Raw genomic sequence first — 21,555 nt, forward strand, 5'->3', positions numbered from 1 at the left:
AGGTACGCATGCTGGACTTCTACATGACAGAGCAATCAATGAGAATACACACAGGGTAAGACAAGCTTGTGGATTTCAAGCAGATGTGTAACAGCAACAAGATTTATTTGCCAACAAAATATCCAACAATGTATGTAAGAAAGATTTACTTACCTGGATGATTGAGGATGCATCAAGACAATATGTAAGAAAGCTCCATCTGTAAAGTGATTGCACTTACTTTTTGTTTATCACTGCTAACTATAGATATGCTCTATATCAACCACTTGGATCAATAATCAAAATGATATCTGTATAATACATTTTAAATGCAGATTACCCCCACTCATACAAAGATAAATGAGAAACTCATCTGTTAATATGTGCGTGTCAGTAAGTGTATGCTTAAGTCCATTTTAGTGTAGGTGACCTGTGTAACCTGGACTCCTACTGAAAGATGTACATTTGGAAATAGAAAATCCATTTCAAGCAGAACTTGGTGGAAGGATAATGACAAAATAAAAGCTTATTTACATAAAAATTCCATGTTTTCCATCTAACAATAAGGGATTGCTGCCTCTTTCTTCTCATACTCTCAATGAGTGCATGAAAGCAAGGATTAGCTGTCAAGTTATCAGAATCTTACTCTAGGGGATGTGTTTGTGAAATTGGATTTAGCCTGTTATTTGATACATTATCTTCTGTGCAATTTGCTCACACACTGATTCTACTCAGGGCCATATTGAATTTGTTTAAGTATGAAATATGTGTTGTGTGACAAGGTTGGCACTTTCCGGAACACCCAGTACGAGCTGAAATTCATCCAAATCATTCTGCAAGCACATGTTTACGTTGCTTTCCGTCTGTATCTGCTTTCTAATTAGACTCATCGGGCACCGTGGGATGCTCGTGATAAGAAGCAGTGTAGTACAGTACAGATTCGATGATCTCATAGGAATAGGAATCATTTTGAACTTCATCTCACCGTCAATAAAATCACCGATCACTCCCCACATCATTCATCCAGTGTTCTCTGCTCACTTAGACTTTTGACAGCTAAACAGCAACTTGGTTGGGGATGGGGAGCCTTCTCCAGCTGCTGAACCATGAATTGAAGGGGATGAGAAGAACTGCTGATCCATCGTGTCTATGGACACATATTGCTCAAAAATTCATGAATAGTCCTGGAAGTTGTTTGTCTTAAAAATTCCTGTACTTTTCACACAGTTGCATTATTAAATGAGAAAATGCCAAACAGGCTGAGGTTTTGCAACATTGTCCTGAATAAGGCCCACACGATCATCTTCTGTATCCCGGGAGACTGCTAGCAATTAAGTGCAGAAAAAGTGTCCTCCCCTTAGGTCAACTCCTCTGCTCCTTTGTTTTCTCTTTCTTACAAATAAATCCTCTTCATCTCTTTTGTCACACACACACACACACACACACACACACACACACACACACACACACACACACACACACACACACACACACACACACACACACACACACACACACACACACACACACACACACACGAGCAGAATAGCCTCTTAAAAACTCTATCCCCCATCACTTGCTTTGTAAGCTTTACATACACATAAAAGAAGAATTTGATGAGACTTGATGAAAATGTGTAAAACTAGCTGTCATTTTCAGGAATTCCTCATGCTTTAGTGTGAAATCCTCGCACTGCATCTGAAAAAGGAATAAAACAATAAAGGAGGGTGGCATGTTAGCGGAAAGGTGCTGGGTTCTGAAATGACATTTACTCTCCCTGTCGTTCTCTGAGTGCCCCTATCCCACACCGCCCACCTACCCACACACCCACAGCCACCAGCTCTTACACACACACACACACACACACACACACACACACACACACACACACACACACACACACACACACACACACACACACACACACTGTGTGCCGCTCTCTGTCTCGGTCTCCTCTATGGTCTGTAGTGTTAATGGACAAGCCAGCTGAAGAAAATATGACACAGTTCAGTCGCATCTTATCAAAGGGGTGCCAGATGGCTTTAACAGAAGCTAAACTCTCTTTTGCTCAAGCTTGCATGGAAGTGCTTTACAAAGTTTTTTGGGCTGCTCTGCCATGCATGCAAACACAAACACATTTCTGTGGTGTCTGTTATCACATTTACCTTGCTGGGTTCTATGCCCTCAATCAGGGAGACGGAGCTTGATTTTTCGCCTCACCCTGTGCCTGCTTTGCCACTCCCACCATTTTTATTGCAATCACTTCTGCTCTGCAGGTACTGGGACATAACAATGAGGATTATGCAACCAGGCTGTCAAGACCCAACTTCAACAGCCTATAATGATGCTGGGCCCTGTACTGTAGGTCACCATGCATGCATAAATAAAGTTGTGTCATCCAATCTGTAATCGTTCGATTTAATTGTTGGTGCTTATGAATCATGTCTAACGCTGGTATATATAGGATTAGTGAGTGATTTGTTGTGGCAGATATGACAAAGATACATATAAATGTGGGTCATGCTTTCAGTGATCTAATGCAAACATTTTCTCGGTTCTATGTAAGATCATAAATCATATTAGACAGGGTAAATAAGAGGAAGGGAGAGAGGGAGACAAAGGGTGCATGAGCACACACTGACACAATGTACGATTTTCACAGCCTTGCAGCTGCTGGGTAAACTTATCTTGACCCATACATTTTTCGGTTGAAATTCAGCCCCTCAAGTGAAAACATAATAAGCTGCAGAAAGATAAAAAAGTATTTTTAAACTTCTGTTTTCCATCTAGCAAACTTAACTCTGATTATCATTTATCTCACATATTCATAACTCTGATAACTTTAGTCTTTGTGCGATTTTTTGGCGGCGCATCAGTGGAAGCACTTCGATATGAGAGCTGTGTACACCAAATGCAATTGGATTTTGATTCACAGCGACATAATTGCCCTCCACCTGAATAAACCCGCTGTCATTGTGCAAAAACTGACATCCAAATTTCACAAAGCAGTGATAGAGTCACACTCACCAGTCTATGACTTATTAAGTAGGTGGCTTTTTATTCCCCCTTTTGATCGCTTTGAGAGAGCTTATCAAATAATGTTGCCATGGAAACCATCTGTCTGTGAAGCACCCCTGTTGGCGAGGTAGCTGTGATTCAGAAGTAGTTCACAGTAGGGCAACTCAGATCATCTAACTATAATTTCAGACATGACCTCAGGTATGAGCCCAAAACTGTCATGCTGCAGACTTGATCAGAGTTTAATAGAAAATAAAGGCGCGTTAACAAGATTGGTTGTATCAGGAGAAACTCACGACCTGAAAATGGCGATTCACGACTGTTCTGCCTTCTTATAGACTGTAATAAATTACACCTGCCTTTCAAAGCTTTATCAGAACCCGACCTCTATTTCAGCTTGAAAATGACACTTTTTTTTTATAATGCTGCCATTACACAGCACAGTGAGCATGACTCACTGTAATAGCTGCAACTGTGCAGGACATTTATTCCCCCGGAGTTTTCTTTTCTGAATTTTACAATTTGATTTATAAGAGATGCATCTGATTGGACTCAAGTCCATTTTCTCCAAATGGAATAGTTATATTGCTAACAGAATCATGTTTCTCTTTTACATCAGCAGCAACTATAATTCTACTTTAACAGTATAATAGTCAGAACATAAGGGTACTAGTGTGGCAGCAAAAGGCTGATTTCTAAGTACACTGCCATGCAAAGGCTGCAATAGATGTTCGGGATAAGATCATAAATGTTCTACAATAACAAGAAACACCACAGCTAATATATACTTGGCCATCTCCTTTGGCACCTCCAGCTCTGCTCAAACAGGGTCTATGGCTACACTCAGAGAACAAGCAGATTTTAGTGTTCAACCCTGAAACGCTGCACATCAGGTCAGGACTACAACCATTTGTATATTCCTACTGTTTAAGATCCCTGTGCACTTCTTTTTGTCATTGCTAGCACCACTATTGTCTTGGGGGCACTACAAAGCCCAGCAAGTTGCTTACCATATGCAGATTCAGTGTCACTGAAAGCTACAATCCTGTATGCACTGTGTATTCAGTCCCCCACCCCCCTCCTTGTCTTAACGCTGTCTTGAAAACAGTTTGACAACAGTAGCTCCTATCTTTGGATTCTCTATTTCATTATTGTGCTTGAGATGTATTTAAGCTTGAGCCTCTGTTATAACACAAATACATTTGAGGGCTTATAATTGATGTTAATGTCGCTTGTAGTTGGTTATTGCATGGTCAGAATATCTGGTTCTGAGCTTACTTATTTTGTATGTTAGCAAACAAATAAGTAGCTTAGAAATCAGCATGTGGAAATGATGTAATCTTTTTTTGGAAAATGATTATTCTAAGTAGAGTCAGGGTTGGCAAAAGTTAGCATACTGGTTGCATACTGGTTATTTAGGCAAATTACCGTTGCAATACCATAAAACAAGCATCAGGCTAAACAGAGTATTATGGTGGTTTGAGATCAGTAATGTTAAAAGTTAAAGTTGCATTAAACCTTGAATCATTTGTTTCATTCATTCTGTTTCCTGGGATGCAAATCGGGTGTTAACATCACAAACAAACAAACAGGAATGTGTTTGAACTTTTGCCACAGCTGAGTGGTTTGAAATCCTGTCTCACAGTATTAACTGTGTCTGTACAAATTTGAGCATCTGAGAAAGCTTCAACCTCATTGATCTGTCATTCAAAGTGGACTTAATGGATTATACCTCGTGTTGCACTGCAACCTGAATCAGCACACTCTCACCATCATAGTTTACTGCATTCTTTTAACATGGACTTTGACTAAATACCTGCTAATCCAGTGAGAAGGACATTACTATGGAAGCCCGTTTCTGCCACTAAATAAAAACAAAAAAGCTAGTATCCATAACTCGAAATTTCGAGTTATGGATACTAGCTTTTTTGTTTTTTCGAGTTAATAACTTGAAATTTCGAGTTAGCTCTGCCAATCAAAAATATACGTGAATGAGGTCGGTTTCTTGTTACCCGGAAGCATATGGCGCAGAGGAATGCGCACTCAAAAACGGATCCCAACAAATTGGCGCTTTCACGAGTACGTTTGCTGATAGTAACACCATGTGATTCAGCTAATAACACAGGGATTTCATCATTTGTGTAGCCAGGCTGAAAACACTCAGCAATCTGTGCATTCACGACTGGATGTAATACCGGTAGCTTAGCTGTAGCATTTGTAGCTGAGGGCTTCAGCTTCCGGGTAACAAGGAAATGACGTCATTCACGTAGATTACTGATTGGCAGCGCTAACTCGAAATTTCGAGTTACTTTTCTCAAAATTTCGAGTTAATAAATCGAAATTTCGAGTTAATATGTCGAAATTTCAAGAAAATAACTCGGAAATTCGAGAAAATAACGCAAAGTTTTGAGTTATGGATCCTTTTTTTTTTTAGTGGCGGAAACGGGCTTCCATACATTACTTCTCAAGCACTAACAGTTGTATTCCTAGATAAACTAGGCTGGAGGTACTTGATAGGTGGCTCTTTGGCCCACAAACCACATGGACCACAAAGATGTCTCTTTCTGCTTGATGATGCCACGTGCTAGGAGGTAACTGCAACACATGTGCTTCTCTGCCTTGAGAGGGGCTTTAGCAGCATGGCACTGAGAAACAGCTATTACTATGGATGACCTGCTCTTCGCCAGAGGCTCTGCAGATGGTCGCCCCAAGCAGCGAGCGCCACATCCTTCTCACATGCTAGCCCTTTCCAAAGAACTCTTCATAGTCTGAAAGTTCAGTGTTGGAAAGCTGTTTAACTAGATCCTGGCAGTCAAAACAGAACACGAGTGGTAATAGTGGAAATGTGTGAATCCAGGGTTTTCTGAGTGGTTCAGTCCTTCAGTTAAAGCTGACTTGGTAATGACTGTTAATCAGGATCTGAGTGGCCATTCTTTTCATTGGCTGCAAATAACTGCACAGTTTTGATTGCCCTCAAAATATGACGATGTAGAGCACTATTTCTTTTGGCCTTTATTAGGTTTATCCCACAAAAACAGTATACGGTAAGATGATGTATAACACAATCAAACATCCTTTTATGATAATTTACATCCATCGGTTTGTTGGCAGAGGATTATTTCACCGTTTTACTTCCTTGTGCAAAACAGGATTACAACAATGTTTGGCAGCCCTTCTGATCTCGTGGTATGATATCAGTCTGACAGATGGACCCGAAGAGTCTGGCACAGGAAACTGCTGGTGACTTTTACTGTAGCTCAGCAGAATTGCAGGATACTGTTAAAAATCTGAATGTGACTCATCAAGCCCTGTTCCCTTCAAAAGGACACAAGAACAATAGCTAGCTATTAACATCCCTACTGATCACTGACAGCAAACTTCGGGATATGAAGGGGGTCCTGTTGAAGAAGGAGCTTTGAAACTAGGGCTCCTACTAGCTGGATGAGCTTTAAAACATTTCCAACAGAGAATAATTTTTCTTTTGAATCTGAAAACTTAATCACGTTCATCTAAATTTTATTTTTGATAGATGAGAAAAAACTATTTCCTGGGAAGAAAGCTTTTCACTGACTGAATTTTGCCTCTAACCCCTGGCAGTTGGTTATAATAAAAATAAAAGAATATAAAAACTGCTCTGAAAAGTAAATCCTGTCATAATTAATGCATGATGAAGTAACCCTCAGATGCTCTCTCTCTCCCTCCCTCTCTCTCTTTTGCAGACACAGGACACATCTCAAGTCACTTTGAAACACCATTGTTATGATAAAACCAATTGAAGCGCACTATCCCTCCCTGTAGTTTTCATTCCCCTGCATGGTAAACTTGCATTATTTTACTTTTTGTGTCAATTCAATCCTATTTTGCATCTATATTCTTGTTTCAAGCTGTCACTTCAAACCACTTTGCCTGGACTTTGATGGACTTTGCCTACAGAGAGAGCCCGAGGACAACGGATGCCAAATAAGAAATCAGCTGCAGGGCCTCTGCCTATATAAAGATGTCCACAGCTGGTGTTTTGTGATGACAACTGTTGTTTTCCAAAGCGAATACATTATACATGCATAAGGACTAAGGAAAGCACGACTTGTGTCAGAGGCTGGCTTCTTGTTGGAGTACATGCTTCTTTGAAGGAATGCCTCTGCAGACATATATAAATGCTTGCTGTGGACCAGCTAAAACTCAGCCTCCAAACATGATGCTGAGTGTCATCCAAGTTCCCTCTGGGTGCTCAGGCTTCCTCCTGAAATGCATGTTTATTTAGTTCATTGGTGATTGCAAATTATGAATATAAATGCTAATGAATGAATGAGTGAGTGAATGAATCTATTACAGGCAGCATGGTGGTCCAGTGGTTAGCACCGTTGCCTCACAGCAAGGAGGTCAAGGGTTCAATTGTGCCATCTGTGGAGTTTGCATGTTCTCCCCATGCCTGTGTGAGTTCATGCTGGGTACTCCCTCCCACACGTAGTGGTCTTAGGTTAATTGGTGAATCCAAATTGCCCATAGGTGTGAATGTGAGTGTTGTGAATGGTTGTCTAACTCTCTCTGTGTTAGCCATGCTGGTACGATTCTGATAAGAACTTAATAAATCACTCTCACGGAAAGCCAACACAGCTTTGGTTAACAGGCGGTGCTTGAAAGTTAAACTTGAACACAAGTGGCAGAAACAGGGCAAAGCAATGCATCCAGCTGTCCAGGGAAGAAGAGGTGGGTGCACTGATGCCTGAAACAGGTTTGTGTAATAACGTATGTTGAGCATTTATTTCTATGGTGACCATAGTTTTCCATTCATATAATCTAAATGTGGCCCTCAAAGCACCTCGCAAAAAAAATGAGCTTCCTTTGTTTGTTATTTCAGGGGAACCAGAAATAGCACAGAGACTCTTGGCAAGTACCGATACAGTACCTGCCATAAATAAACAGACATGAAGACATTTGAATGCTGAACAGCTTCTCCACTTGGCTGTGTGCCTGCACTGAAAACCCCTCTGAGCTCTGGCACTTAAACATTTGATGCCAGCACACTCACCTGCTGGAGCGTAATCAGCTTTACGAGAGAGGAATGGTGAATAAGGCTCCCTGTGATCGGCTTTTCATTTTAGCAAGAAAAGAAAAAACAAAACAAAAAGCATCTTTTGCAGCTATCTAATAATTAAACTCTACACTACATCGCTCAGTGTACGTTAAAATCTCTCTGCTTCTGATAAAATATTAGATCTAGCCTGGCACACTGGGATTTGTTTAGTACTCAGACACATTTAAAAATTACCATGTTGAAACCCTATGAAGGATTAAAAGACACATTGCAAAGTCTCAAATTTTGATTTGTGCATTTTAACGTGAGCAGCAGAGGCACTTCTGGCTGAGTGTATTGAAAATAAATGAAAAAGCCCTTTGAGGTCAGCAGGTTCTCTCATTGCTTCTTTGCAACTCAAATCATTTGCCATTGACGTTATTCAAGAGTATCATTATGTAACACAGTGAGAACCAGATCCCATATTTACCCTCTGCTGCCTTTTGGTTGTTCTAATTTTAATTTCTTTTTCACCATTAGCTGTGATGTAGGATGCTAAAAAAAAATCTTGGGCAAGTGGATAAATCCACTGGCTGCAAAGAGTCCTCTAAGTGCTGTGATGGGCTGTGATGGGAGGAGGTAAAATTTTAAAAAAAGATCAGCTTTCCTCTGGAGAGATGTGACTTGCAATGACAGAATCCACAGAATTGTTTAAATTCACATGGTTTGCTCTTTCAATGATTTATAATGAGAATAATGCTTTCTTATCCAGAGAGAAAAACTGAGGATCTTAACGCTTCCATGACTGGATTTGACATTAATAATATAGCCTGTATCATATTTGTTTGTAATGTTTTAAAAATGTAATACTGTACTCTATAGTACTCATTTATGACAAAATTACTTATAAACTATGTTTTGTTACCATATTGTTCCTCACAGTCTTCTCTGCACTCAAACATTTGCCAAAAAATCTTAAATTTACTGCATTTCAAAGTGCATTGCAATCACCTTAACATCTGCAGTGATTATGTTCAATTGCTAAATAATCATATAAAACTTACATTGCTGTTGATGCCTGCAGCTGTGACCTTTACAAGTGACAGCAGCACCCCCTCCGCAGGGGCCACACCGAATCACACTGCGCCCTTCATGATTTCGCGTCATCTGAAAAGCTTGTTTCAGGAGAATCTGTTCTGTGGCAGTTTGCTGCCAGAGGAACCATTTAATCATGGATGGCTACCAAAAAAATCACAGCGACATATTATACTGATTACATCAGATTCAGTGTCCTGGCATGTTTTGGAGTTAAGGAACAATAACAGGTTGACATTTATTACTCTGCAGGCTTTTAAAATGCCTGGCGTGCTGTGGGGTTGCGCTTGCACAACGCTATCAGGCTGATGACTGATTAAAAATCATCTTTTCCCCATCATCTCCTCAATATGTTCACGAACACAGAAAAATAACCCCTCTGATCACCCGTTGCTATAGCAACTCCAGCTTTAGCGCCGTGATGCTACAAGGCCACGGATGCTGTGGTGATATCAGGCGTTTGCGGCAAAACAGCACAGTCTGTGAGCAAAAGTACTTGGCACGCCGTGAATAACGACCGGAGAAGATAATTAGGGACAGAAATACAACAAAGAAAAAAGCGTGAGTAGGGAGGACACAGAATATGATAATCACGCTTCATATGGACACTATGCAGGACAAACCCTTCATAGTTTCATGCTGTAAATGAATTAAAAGGCTACTTGGTCCTCCACCTTAAGAACACGTGTCAGTAAGTGTGCACTACAATGAAAAGTATCAGCAGAAAAAGAAACGATGTCGACTCTAAGACATTTTTTGAGACTGCAGCACAATGAGGAAGAACATGATGTTGTAGCGACAGATCCCCGAGACTCTCGTCTGTCTCTGAGTCAAGATGACAGCTGAGTCTACATTCTGCACTAACTACTGCTTTGCCTCATTACATCACAGGTGTAGTCGTGACTGACAACAAAGTGACTAACTGTTAAACGTGTCAGATGTTGCTCTGTGCCACTCAGCATTATAAATCCTGTCTTTTTTTTTGCTTTATTCCTTTGTTCGTGAACATGCAGAGAGAGATAAGAAGTATATTAATATCTCCTTAAACAGGTAAACTTTGTAGCAGCTCAGGAAATAATGCTTAGTTCTTGATGAATCCTGGCTTGCTTTCTTATCAAAATTTCAGTTACTAGACTGCTCTCAGTGTCGTGTCTGCTAGAAAGAGGAAGTAACAGGTAACGGGTGTATCCAGAGGTCAAACTTAACTATTATCACCTAGAAGTATAAAAATCAACACGTACGCTTGGTTAAAAAAGATTAGTGTTTCATAACACATGCTTCTGAGAAGGCTGAGGTAAAACTATTCAACACAGTGCACCGATCCCTGGAAATAAATGACCTCGCATTGCTGCAAAGCTCCTCTGCCACGCCATCGTAAGAGTGATCGATGCTGGTGAGCACATCGTGAATAGCTGAAAACTCGTGATCCCAGTTGGCATTAGTTATAAATGACCAGTATGACATGTTGGCTTCTCTCAATACTTCCAGATGGCACCCAGTGATACCGCGGTCAACGGTCTGTCTGCGACGCAGCGAAAATGTTCGTCCTGGGTGGGAAGCTTCAGGTTTATTTGGCTCAGCAGATTTCTGCTGAATCTATTTCTTTTTGCACGAGGTGGTAGAACAGTTTGTAAAACTGTTTGTTGGGAGTCTTTAGAGTAATTCATTTAGATTAGTTATTAAAAATCTTTGTTTCTATTAAATATAATTTCTGGACTCTTTTGGCCTTTTATTTGTGAGCACATATGGAGCATTGAATGTTGTCTCCATCCATTTGTTGCTTTCAGTACCAGGTTTTCCATTAGCCTATATGTTCCCCCCACACTTCATTTCTAATGTTTGTGGACATTAGGATGCTTCAGGGTTTTTAGAATGTTAGAGCAACATTTCATCTCCAATAACAGTCAGATTCTTGAATTAGCTTCATATAGGTTCCTGCATCCCAGCGACGAAAAAAAACCAAGAAAAAAACAGATTTTCTCATTGTACTCATTGACATGGCAGTGACCCAGAGAGATCTCTGCCATCACCTTTGTACGGTTGTCAGTGGAACTCCTTTATACTAAAGATATAGTCATATAATCACAAAAAGCACTACACTCCAAAATGGTTTGATGCAATACCTACTGAATAAAACATAAAACTTTGCCAGTTGTGTCACAAAAAAGCCACAAGAAGGGATTATAAAGATCTCCACAGAAAACTCCACATGTTAAAATGCAATAACTTTAAACAGTTGAACATACAGAATAATCATGAGAATTAACTAAAGATCGTAGTTCATTCTCCAATTAAGAGATTTTAAAAGATCATTTTGTGATGTGATGGCATTATTTTACTATAACTTCAGCTGCTTCTCCTCAGCTCTGCTAAGAATCATTAAAGTGATGGTTGGGACTTCCATTCAGTCAGTCTGTCAATGAATCTATTAAAACAGATTATCATGGATTTCAAAATCTTATTTGGTTGTCATTTGTACCTATTTTCAGTGATATCATCTTTAATAGCAGGAAATTAACTACTCATATCCTTTCTTTTTGGACATATTTTTCAAGTAATCTATATTTGACAACAGTACAGTAAAACTTCAATTTGTAATTTTGGTGTGCCATCCCAGTACTTTTAGTCGCTCCCCACATGGCCACACTTATGAAAAATGTCTGGAGGTGCACGTGATTGCACAATACTTATCATTTATTTATTTATCACCATTATTTACAGATTTAAAAACAATTCGTGTAAGAATTCTTTTTCTTTTTCACAATTCCTCGTTTATGTGCTCATACCTGTATGGGCTTTAAAGGGCATAAATGCAGGTCTCAATGAGTAAAAAAAGTCAACCTGTAACCTCACAGCTGGATCAACACCTCTATTTTAAAAAAGAAAGAAGGAAAAAGAAAAAAGGAGAAAACATTTTAACACGGAACAAGAAACAAGCAAACAAACGATGGTACAAATGAGTTTACTTCACCTAAACGGTGTGGAGTCTGAAAGGAGGCACTAGAACATTAATTAAGAAGGATTTTAAAAAATAAACTGATTGAATCTGTATTTAAGTGATGCACTAAAAAATATAAAGATCATTAAATCTGTCAGTGTTGTTTCCGTACTCGGTAAATCAAAGTAAATCAGTCCATCACACTGAGCCATAGCAGAAGCTTCATGGCTCTGATTTGCTGCCAGCACATCGGTCAGAGTCATTTTTTTTCTACATCACCCACACCCGGCGTTCCCTTCCGTTCTGACGGCTAAGTTTGTTAACACAGTTGCTGGTAGCAAACTTACACACGCATAATACGTTCACACTGCTTTTATGTGTCAATCAATCACTCGAGGTTACAAACGAGTGAACCTATCTGAAGGCGACATCTCAACTCGCTTAACCCTAAAATCACCTTTTTTCTTTTAATTTACTTCTTTTCTTTCCGCTTTTCTTAGTTTTATCAGTATATCTGAGATTAACTCCTGTCTCTGCGCCCCCCCTCCTCCTCCGTACCCACTGTGTCCTATTCGCTGTGCCGTGCGCTCCGGACCCTTCGCTCCCTTTTCTCCCCTCCTCCCCTCCTTTCTCCTCCTATCTCCTCTCCTGCTCTCCGTGCAGATCTCGACGCACACGGGCACAACAGATGGTACAGTACCACAGGCTGCAGGAGCGCTAGAATCGGCTGTAGAAGTACTTTTTATTTCTCTGAACTTCACAGGGACGTAAAGTGTAATAGGAGTGGGGAGTGAGGACAGACTCGACTTTGACAGGCACTGGATCCTACGTTTAGTGGCGGAATTTGGAGTCAAGGTAAGTTGTGGTGTTTTTTTTTTCTTTTCTGAATAGCCGTCCACATTTAGGAATGTGAAAGAGAAAAAAAAAGCGACCACGTACAGGCTTTATTTTATCGATCTGTTTAGTAAACCCAAACATTTGGGTTTGTTCTGTAGAATGTGCTGAATAAAATGACTATTGCAACCTGACGATTTTGGTTACTTATATATATATATATATATATATATATATATATATATATATATATATATATATATATATATATATATATATATATATATATATATATATATATATATATATATATATATATATATATATATATATATAAATAAATAATGAAGTTATGTGACATCCACATTTTACCACATGTTACCACTTTTTCATTAGTGATCGCATCCACAAGAAAACTGGATTTGAATATGTAACGAAGTCCGCCAATAATAAGAATACAGAAGAATGAACTGGAATCCTTAACACCTCCAATCCTTGTTTAATTATTTATTTATTCTTAACAGCAAGTTTCACTCTAGTTTCTATTCCCAGAGTTTATTACAGCACTCTATCTTCACTGGTTCCCCCGGCACAAACACATGCACAGTACGTGCTGATGCTGAACGTGCAGGAGATGCTCTCACATCACCCAGATAAATTCAATCATAAAACGATCGGTGCTGGCGATTGCCACTCTGCAGAGCAAACTTTCACCGTGGGGAAAAAAAGCTGGCAAACGGTGACATGTCAAAGGTCAATAATGTTCCTTTGAGACCTGCTGTTGAATGAGGTTTACCTTAAGTCATTTTGTCATTGCTCAGAAGCAGATGAAAACTTCCAGATGTGAATGTAAAAAATTGACTTAACCTTCCTGTCGTGTTCGGGTCAAATCGGGTCAAATTAATCAACAAAAAGTTTTAATGACATGTTTTTCATTATGCCTCACATATGTCATGAGGGGCAAATGTTTTAGGTAGTGGTAATTTAAACCACTAAATTGCACTGATGACCTTTGTATTAATTCAATTAAGTTTAGTTTTGTTGGAAATCTTAGATTTTTTTTATTTTTTATGCTGAAATCAGGATCTCTCAAGAACAGCTAGCAATGGATAGAAGCCGTACCCTTGCCAGATGATTGAGTCACACTCAGAATTACATAGGAAAATAAATACTACAGCATTTCCATTATAGAGTCATGCCATTCATCATTAACTCATGTCCTTAAGGTACTTTAAGAAGGGTGATGCACTGGTGAGCTGTATGTAATGATTTGTTTAGTCCCAGAAGAGGTCCAGACCTCCGCTTAACCCCATGTGGCCCCAGTGGCAGCAGGAAAGTGCAGCAGATTACCACCTAGCCTCGCAATTTGTACACAATTAGATCTCCGGGGAGAGAGCTGCTCCAACTTTGCATTGCAACTGCTCTTGACTCTGCGTGAGCTTCTGGCACAATATAGATGTGGAAGGTGCAGCGACTGTTTTGAAAAAGGCAAATGCAAATGTACGAATCTGTTATTGTTGGTTTATCTACGAGGACAACAGTAACATTGCTAATTAATAGAAATAATTGGGAGAAGAGCAGAGCTGGTTCCCCTGGTCTGTAGAAGTAGCTGTGGGATCACTTTCACGAGGTTTGCTCATTCAAATCTGTGCTTTTTCTCAAAGTACTGCAGCACATTCAATTATGTAATATTACACTGTATCCTTTGTCTCTGAGATAGTTTATTTGTGCTCATTAAAATTTTTGTGGGACCGCTGAGAGCCACTAATGTGCAAGACCAACATAAAAAGCTGAGTTGTGCTGAGCGCCTGTACTGTGTGTAGATCTGAACACAGAGTGAGCCACAATATTGGTACATAAATTGGTATGTACTGCAGTGAGATATCACACAGAGGACCGGTGAGATTATCATATATATATAGCATTTCTTTTCTGCTCTAACAAGTGGAAACAGTGATGCAGTGATGAGGAGGAGCAGAGGAGTTTGCTCATTTTGGAGGAGGCTGTGCTGCTTACACAGATGCTCCCAGTGTGGTATTTTTCATTACATTGTTTTCAATGTTGTGAGAAAATAAACATAGTGGGCGAGGGGAGTTTAATGACTTAAGTCAGAAGAAACATCCACCGAGTGTGGCAGGGTTAGAGATAAAGTAATAAGAGATGGGACGGGCTGTTTTTATGAGGACTGTAGCGTGTGAGTGCGGTCTCTCCTTTTGAAGAGCGGAATCAAAAGGCATGTGGATACTCAGCCACTGCAGAGGCTGACTGTTGTATTGACTTTACATAACACAGATGTGAGGTATGCCTCATAGATACACATTTTTTACCATTTAAACTGTTTATTTCACTTAAAAAAATATTTTTCTAGACTTAATAAGCATGCCAAACATATTAAATGCTACATTTCAGCAGAGAGAAAATTAAATTGCATGATGCATTGTTGCTCATTAGAAACCATTTCCAAACAGCCTGCAGACCCTCAGTTTCATAAATGTGGTGCCATGCAAATATGATGTGATGCTCACAGCAAACCATATACTGTAAACAAAATAAATCATGCTGACTTCCACTTCCACGTATGCAAATGCTGCCACTATTATCTCTGATTCAGGGTGCCCTGTTTAAATTAATATGCTTCATTTGACGGCTTTCCTAATTTTGCTGCGGCTCCTGTCCGCCCATCAAATTGAAGTCGAAGCTGGCCTCACGTGACTCAAGCGGCCAAGCAGGAATAAGTGATACCATCAAGTCAGAGACTAAGTGCACAGCGGCTGCTGTATCCGTGCTTGTAGCACTCCATTTACAGTGAATCAATACCCCACTGTGACAAGTGAGTGAGAGGAAAATAAGGGGTATGCTATAGTAAAAAATCCTGCAGTGATACCTGTGGCAGCTGTTAAGCACTCACGCAATGCAGCATCTAACATTAAGCTGCTAATCTCAACATGAAAGAGAAGACGCTCACGTTTGTGACAGAGAGGGAGGTTGCATTTAAAATGAGTACACTGAGCATACAGTGTATGCATACATTACTGGTTGACTGTCAGAATCCTTGTAAGCTCCTACGGTACAGCTCCTATAGTAATGAATTTTCAATACAAACAGCCTTCCAGATCATCCTCTGACTGTTAAAACACATCACAGCAGCTATAATAATAAATGTTATTACTGATTTATTATTATACATTGGGAGGCTGATAAAAGCAGAAGAAGAAAATACATCTGTGGAATTGACCATCATCACTTTCACGAGTGGCATGCAACAGTCAGCGTCTGGAATTGTGCACCGATGTATAAAATCGATAAAATATAAAATCAGTCAGGTGGACTGTCAGCTGCACTGAGCATCATCCTCTGTTTTTAATCACACGGGACATTTCATGTATTTTTTTTCTCTGTCCTTCTATCCAGTGGGAAGTTGGGCGACTGTTTGAAAACGCAGATGCAAAAAAATTCTTTTTGCATCAATCCAGTATTTAAGAATCTAATTATGTTCTTTTTCTTTTTCACATAGACCCTGTATGAAAGATGGACATAGCTTCTGTGAAAAGTGAACTCAGTACATTCTTACTAATCTGTGAGAGACTCCTCACAAAAGACCTCTTCCCTGATCTCTTCAAGTCTTATTACATATGACATGATGTTGGAGTCCAGACTGGTTTGACTGGCTTCAGAAACTAAGATGCAACGATTACAAGTTACTCTGACCAAGGCTTTAAAAGTCACAGTAGTTACGTCCAAGTTTCATATACAATCAGTGAAATCCAATGAATCCACACCCACAGAGCTCTAATGATACGCATTAGATGAGTTTATTAAAAAAAATAACAATAATAATAAATGGAACTTCAAATATTTTGTGAAATCTGCCTCAGCTAATGTCTTTTTACTTGTGAGATCCTAGTCTAATATCAGAGATCAAGTTTTCAGAGGCTGTAAAATAGGCTCTGACATCTGCACGCCTCAAGAGTTGTTCAGTATAATGATACTTCCACAGCACTGAGCTACAGGCTGTAGTTGCACATGCAATATGTATCAGGACACTATTTTTGTCCATGTTTCAACTTCCACACACCACTGACTGTGCAGTGCCTCGCATGGATCATTGTTTACTCTCACCTTTACTTTTTTAAGATGCTTTGTTTGTTTCTCTCCTTGGTATTGCAGCTCTGCTTATTTACTGCAACGTGTTTTGTAATTTGGTGTTGTGAGGGAGGCGGAAGCTGATGGGAAAAGAAAAAAAGAAAGATGCCAGTGCATGCTCTGTAGAGCAGATCAGCTGTGGATTGTCAGTCTCTCACCGCTGCTTTCTTATTAGGCTGGTTTTTTCTCTGCAGGCACTTGGGACAAGTTGTTGACATGAGTCATTATGGGTCGTACCAGGGGAAGACACGGAGCGTGGTTGTGTTGTAGCATGTCACGCTGCCGGCTCTGTTTACGGAGAGGAAACAATTAAGAGCCTTATAAATTGAGAGAGTGTGTCCATGTGGAAATCACGCAGGAAGGAGTTGTTTCTATCCTCAAACCTCATCTTTAGAGGAAGGGTTACCACAGCACCACGAAGCTTCAAAGAGCCACGCTGCCTGGCCATCCACAAATAGAAAATTTAAAGGGGAATTTTAAATTGAAGCAGATTAATATTTCACCTCAGGATTGATTCGCTCTGCCGTTGTCTGACATTTTCATCCGCAAGTGAGTTGCTTATGCAAAAATCAGGCAGTGACGTTGGTGTGGTCCTGATCTGGCACATCTCCTCCTTTTCACACTGCATTAGAAGTAACAGGCTACCTATTGCTGTCATTGGCAGTTTGTCACCCTACTTTGCCTGCTCTGTTATTTTCTCATTCACAGTAGTGAGAAGAAAAAGGGGGCTTAAAGCGATGTTGATTTGTGGTGTTGCATCTTGAAACAAATTGTTGTTTCCATTAATATTTGAGGGTCTAAAGAAAATTTAGACGTTGACATTTTGCACATCAGTGCATGTCTGCAGTATGTTTCTGCCCTATAGAACAAAACGCTGATGAAATGTGTTGAAATTTCTAGCGATATTTCCTTTTAACTTCCGAAATCAGTTAAATAAAAAAACTACTGTCGATGTAACAAGATTATTATCTGGGACAAAAAAATGAAGCACTTTCATGTTTGTTGTGTTCTGCGCATGAGGAATGTTATTGGTTTTTCTGTCTCTTTTAATACTGTCTTGCCTACATGTGGCTCTGGTCCCTGTTGCATGTTGCACAGTTGAAGGACAGGGGCAATCTGTTTTCATTAAAGTTGTATGACAGGACCTGAATACAACGGGGCTGTTGCGTGACTACAATCAATGGCGCTCTGGTCGTTTGTCACCATGGTCACGTGGGCAGAGATGTGCCTTGAGTTGCCCCCTGAATCAGGACTTAATGAGAGTCTGAATTCAGCCTGAGGGATAGAAAGTATTTTTTAGACACCTTCAAACGGAGGCGTATTTCAGCTTGAGCAGGCTGTATTGTCTGTGTGTGTTTTCTGACTTCGCTCTGGATTTCAAGCAAGATGACAAGCTCAGATTTGTCAGTTTGCAGTTTTCAGAAGTGTAACACTGCGGCTTTGGCTTCTGGCAGAAAAGAGGAGAATGGGGAGGAAAGGCTCGGTGATAGAGCTGGCAGCTTTTAAGACAGTGTGCAATTAAATCAGAAATGTTAAAGGAGGGCAAGGATTTTGTTTTTTCTAAAGGAGGCAACTTCAATCATACGTGAACTGCAGGCTTAATCACTATTGTCTCATTGTATATTCTCAAATTAGTAATTTCCAAATGGAAGTAGGATTCTGTTTTTTAATTGTTGTTTAAATAGCTTGGCATTGGCTAGTTGTATGCAGCTTCCATTATCTTTATTGCCTCAATAAAACACAGCATTAAACCTGGGTTATCTGAGGGGTTGTTGACCACTTTGGGGGCCCTGGAAACTGGTTGTGAACACAACACTGACCAGATGTCACCTTGAGAGAGAAAGCTAAAGCAAACAGTTGACACCAAGCTGTTACGCAACTTCATAAAAAGCTGTATAATGAACCACAGGAGAGGAGGGCCTGAAAAACAGGACCCCAGATGCAGAGGGCCAAAGCCAAAAGCTTGGGGTGATGCTCAAGTGATAGTTCAGGACTATAAAAGGAAGTTACAGAACAGAAACCTAAAACCACTAAAAAAGCCCACTATCACCTCTCTTACTTCTGATCTCTTGAGGAAATTAGCACTCTTTTTAGGTGCTAAATGTACATGTTTGCCTATCTTGTGTGGGTGGAGTCTAGCTTTTTACTTTTAGAAGCAAAACAGAAAGTCATCTAACGGCTGATATCCTTATTAACCTTGTTATCCTTATTCTCAGAGTGTTTAAGACGACACAACCTTCTCAAGAAAAGTTATGTGCGAGATGATTTATATCGTGCAGTGATTTATATCAATGCATATAAAAGCACCGCCTTGCATAGAAGATCCAGTGAAGCACGGTGGACAGCTTGTGAGAGGGGCTCTTACAAAATTTTTTTTAAAAAGTGTCCTTCCCTGATGAGCGCCTACTTATCTTATATAAAAGAAATAAATTCTCAGCATTGGGAGCTGCCATTTCATTGCTCTAAAGGTCTTTGTATGGTGATATAATCCTAAAAGACAGAGCGATTAGAGCTTTAAAGCCTTGCATTTGTTGACACTATAAGACCTGCAAGTAAGCCTTCATACTGTTTTGAATTATGACTATATATTAAGCTCCCAGGATCATTTAATACTGTCAGGATTCCAGCACAAAGAATGAGGCTAAAACTGACTTACGCACTACAAGAATATATCAAAGCAACATATTTAATCACTGGAATACACAAGTGTAATTATTGTTAGATGCTCTCCTTGTGCCCTATTGATGGAACAGTTTTGCCAGTTTTCTCTCGTGGCTTTGTATGCAGCATATAGCTTTGAGTTCTTGAGAGAAATACACAGCTACACTTGCCTATTTCACCTCTCACAGTTAGATTCAGAACACCTGGGTTCACAAACAGAGTTGAAAACACCCTCATGACACCGCTTAATGGGACTGTGAATTTTGGGTTGAATAAAACCCAGGATATCCCGAACTGGCTTTGCAGCACATATCCCAGCTATCAGCTCTCTTTCTCTGGTATTAGATTGGTTTGGGTTGATCTTGTGTTTATGTTTATTTCCCGCTACAATTAGATCTTTGTTTTTCCATTTAAAAGTTTAAAGTAAATCTAAATTTAGACGTTCATGAACAGTGGAACAGTAGGACTGCTAACAATGGCCCAAAACAGTGTGTTTAGGTAAACAATGAGCCGAACTCAACAATAAGTTTCGATATGCCAAACAGGACTGCACATTTAGGTGTTAGTTCTAAGATCATCACTGCAAAAGACCCATCTATCCTTCATACATGTTGTTGTATTATGACATCCTGATGGATTCAGCCATATTCCAAGATTTCAGACAGTAGTTTTGTCTCAGTCTGTCCCATATCTGAGCAAATTTGTATCCTTTGCTAATTTGACAACCTTCTTCTTTAATAAGAAGTAGAAGCTTCACATTGAATGAATCCCACTCGACTACAGATAAGGGAGGAGGGAAACTGAGCCGAGGGAGCAGGTGGTAGACTTGAATGAGCAGCTCTAATAAAAAATCATTCAAAACAACTGTTCCTGCTCTTCTTGCACGAAAGGCAACAACAGAAGCACTTATCTGCGCTGTAATGTACATGAATATTTTATCTCTACTCGATGTTTGGTGACATAAACAAACGTCTTGGACATCCAAAAGATGAAAAAAAAAAGTCTTCCAATTTTAGTAATATGCAGCGTGCAACACACACCCTTCTGCTCAGTGCGCTTCTCTGCATTGAGCAGGATCGGTACTGTACTATGATGCCACACTGACTGTGTAACCAAGGCAACTAACAACAGGCAGAGTGAATGGTCAGATTAGCTGCTGAAGTGTGAAAAGGAAGCGTTTCAGATTTTACATAAAGCAAAATGGTCAAGCCGTCGTACATCAAAACAGCCCGTGAAAAGCAGAAATGAACAATTTCCATGTATGCACTTTATCTGGTTTTCTCTGTTGCATAAACAAATACCACAGAGAAGATCTGGAAATTTTGCAGATTCTCACATTAAAACAGGAATATTCAAACGCCTGGCTCAAAAGATGAAGCCCTGTAGCCTGACATTAGGCTGGAGATGAGCTAATCGCAGACTTCAGGAAGAGAGGGGTTGGTGGGGGTGGATGCCTCCATTAGCGATTCGGATTCACACCTCAGTCATTCATCTCACTGCCTCCCACCGCAATGACCCCCCTGTCACATGTTCTGAGTCACCTGGCCCCTCGCCACTCCTCCCTGTTTGTTTTCTCAGCGTGTATATACGCTTCTCTCCCTTTCATTCTCTTCTTATGGAGCGCAGCAGCACACAGAGAGGAGATTAACTGTATCACTGCCTAGACCAAGCAAGAAAAGAGAGGAAAGTATATTTAGGTACAGACAGCTACTACTGACTGGAGAAAGGCCTCAGAGGTAGGCTTTCTTCATTCACGTGGGAGGTAAAGAAGCACCATTTCTAGGGTTTTTTTGCTGTTAGCCTGTTCTTAACTTATACCAAAAAAGGCCAAGCAAGCATAGGAGGACTGACCCCATGGGTTTTTAGTGTACCC

The 21,555-nt window shown here is 40.0% G+C and overlaps 1 protein-coding gene across 1 annotated transcript in view; it reads left to right on the top strand.

Annotated features, from left to right (window-relative positions):
• Positions 1–12,254: 12,254 nt before the first annotated feature.
• Positions 12,255–21,555, top strand: part of LOC113022918 (caM kinase-like vesicle-associated protein) — a 53,798-nt gene continuing 44,497 nt past the window's right edge. Inside the window, exon 1 of the mRNA XM_080302062.1 lies at positions 12,255–12,899. The gene's annotated coding sequence lies outside the window, so the exon portion shown is untranslated. The remainder of the gene's footprint in view (positions 12,900–21,555) is intronic.

This window comes from Astatotilapia calliptera, chromosome 5 (genome assembly GCF_964374335.1).
Source record: "Astatotilapia calliptera chromosome 5, fAstCal68.1, whole genome shotgun sequence".
NCBI lineage: Eukaryota > Metazoa > Chordata > Actinopteri > Cichliformes > Cichlidae > Astatotilapia > Astatotilapia calliptera.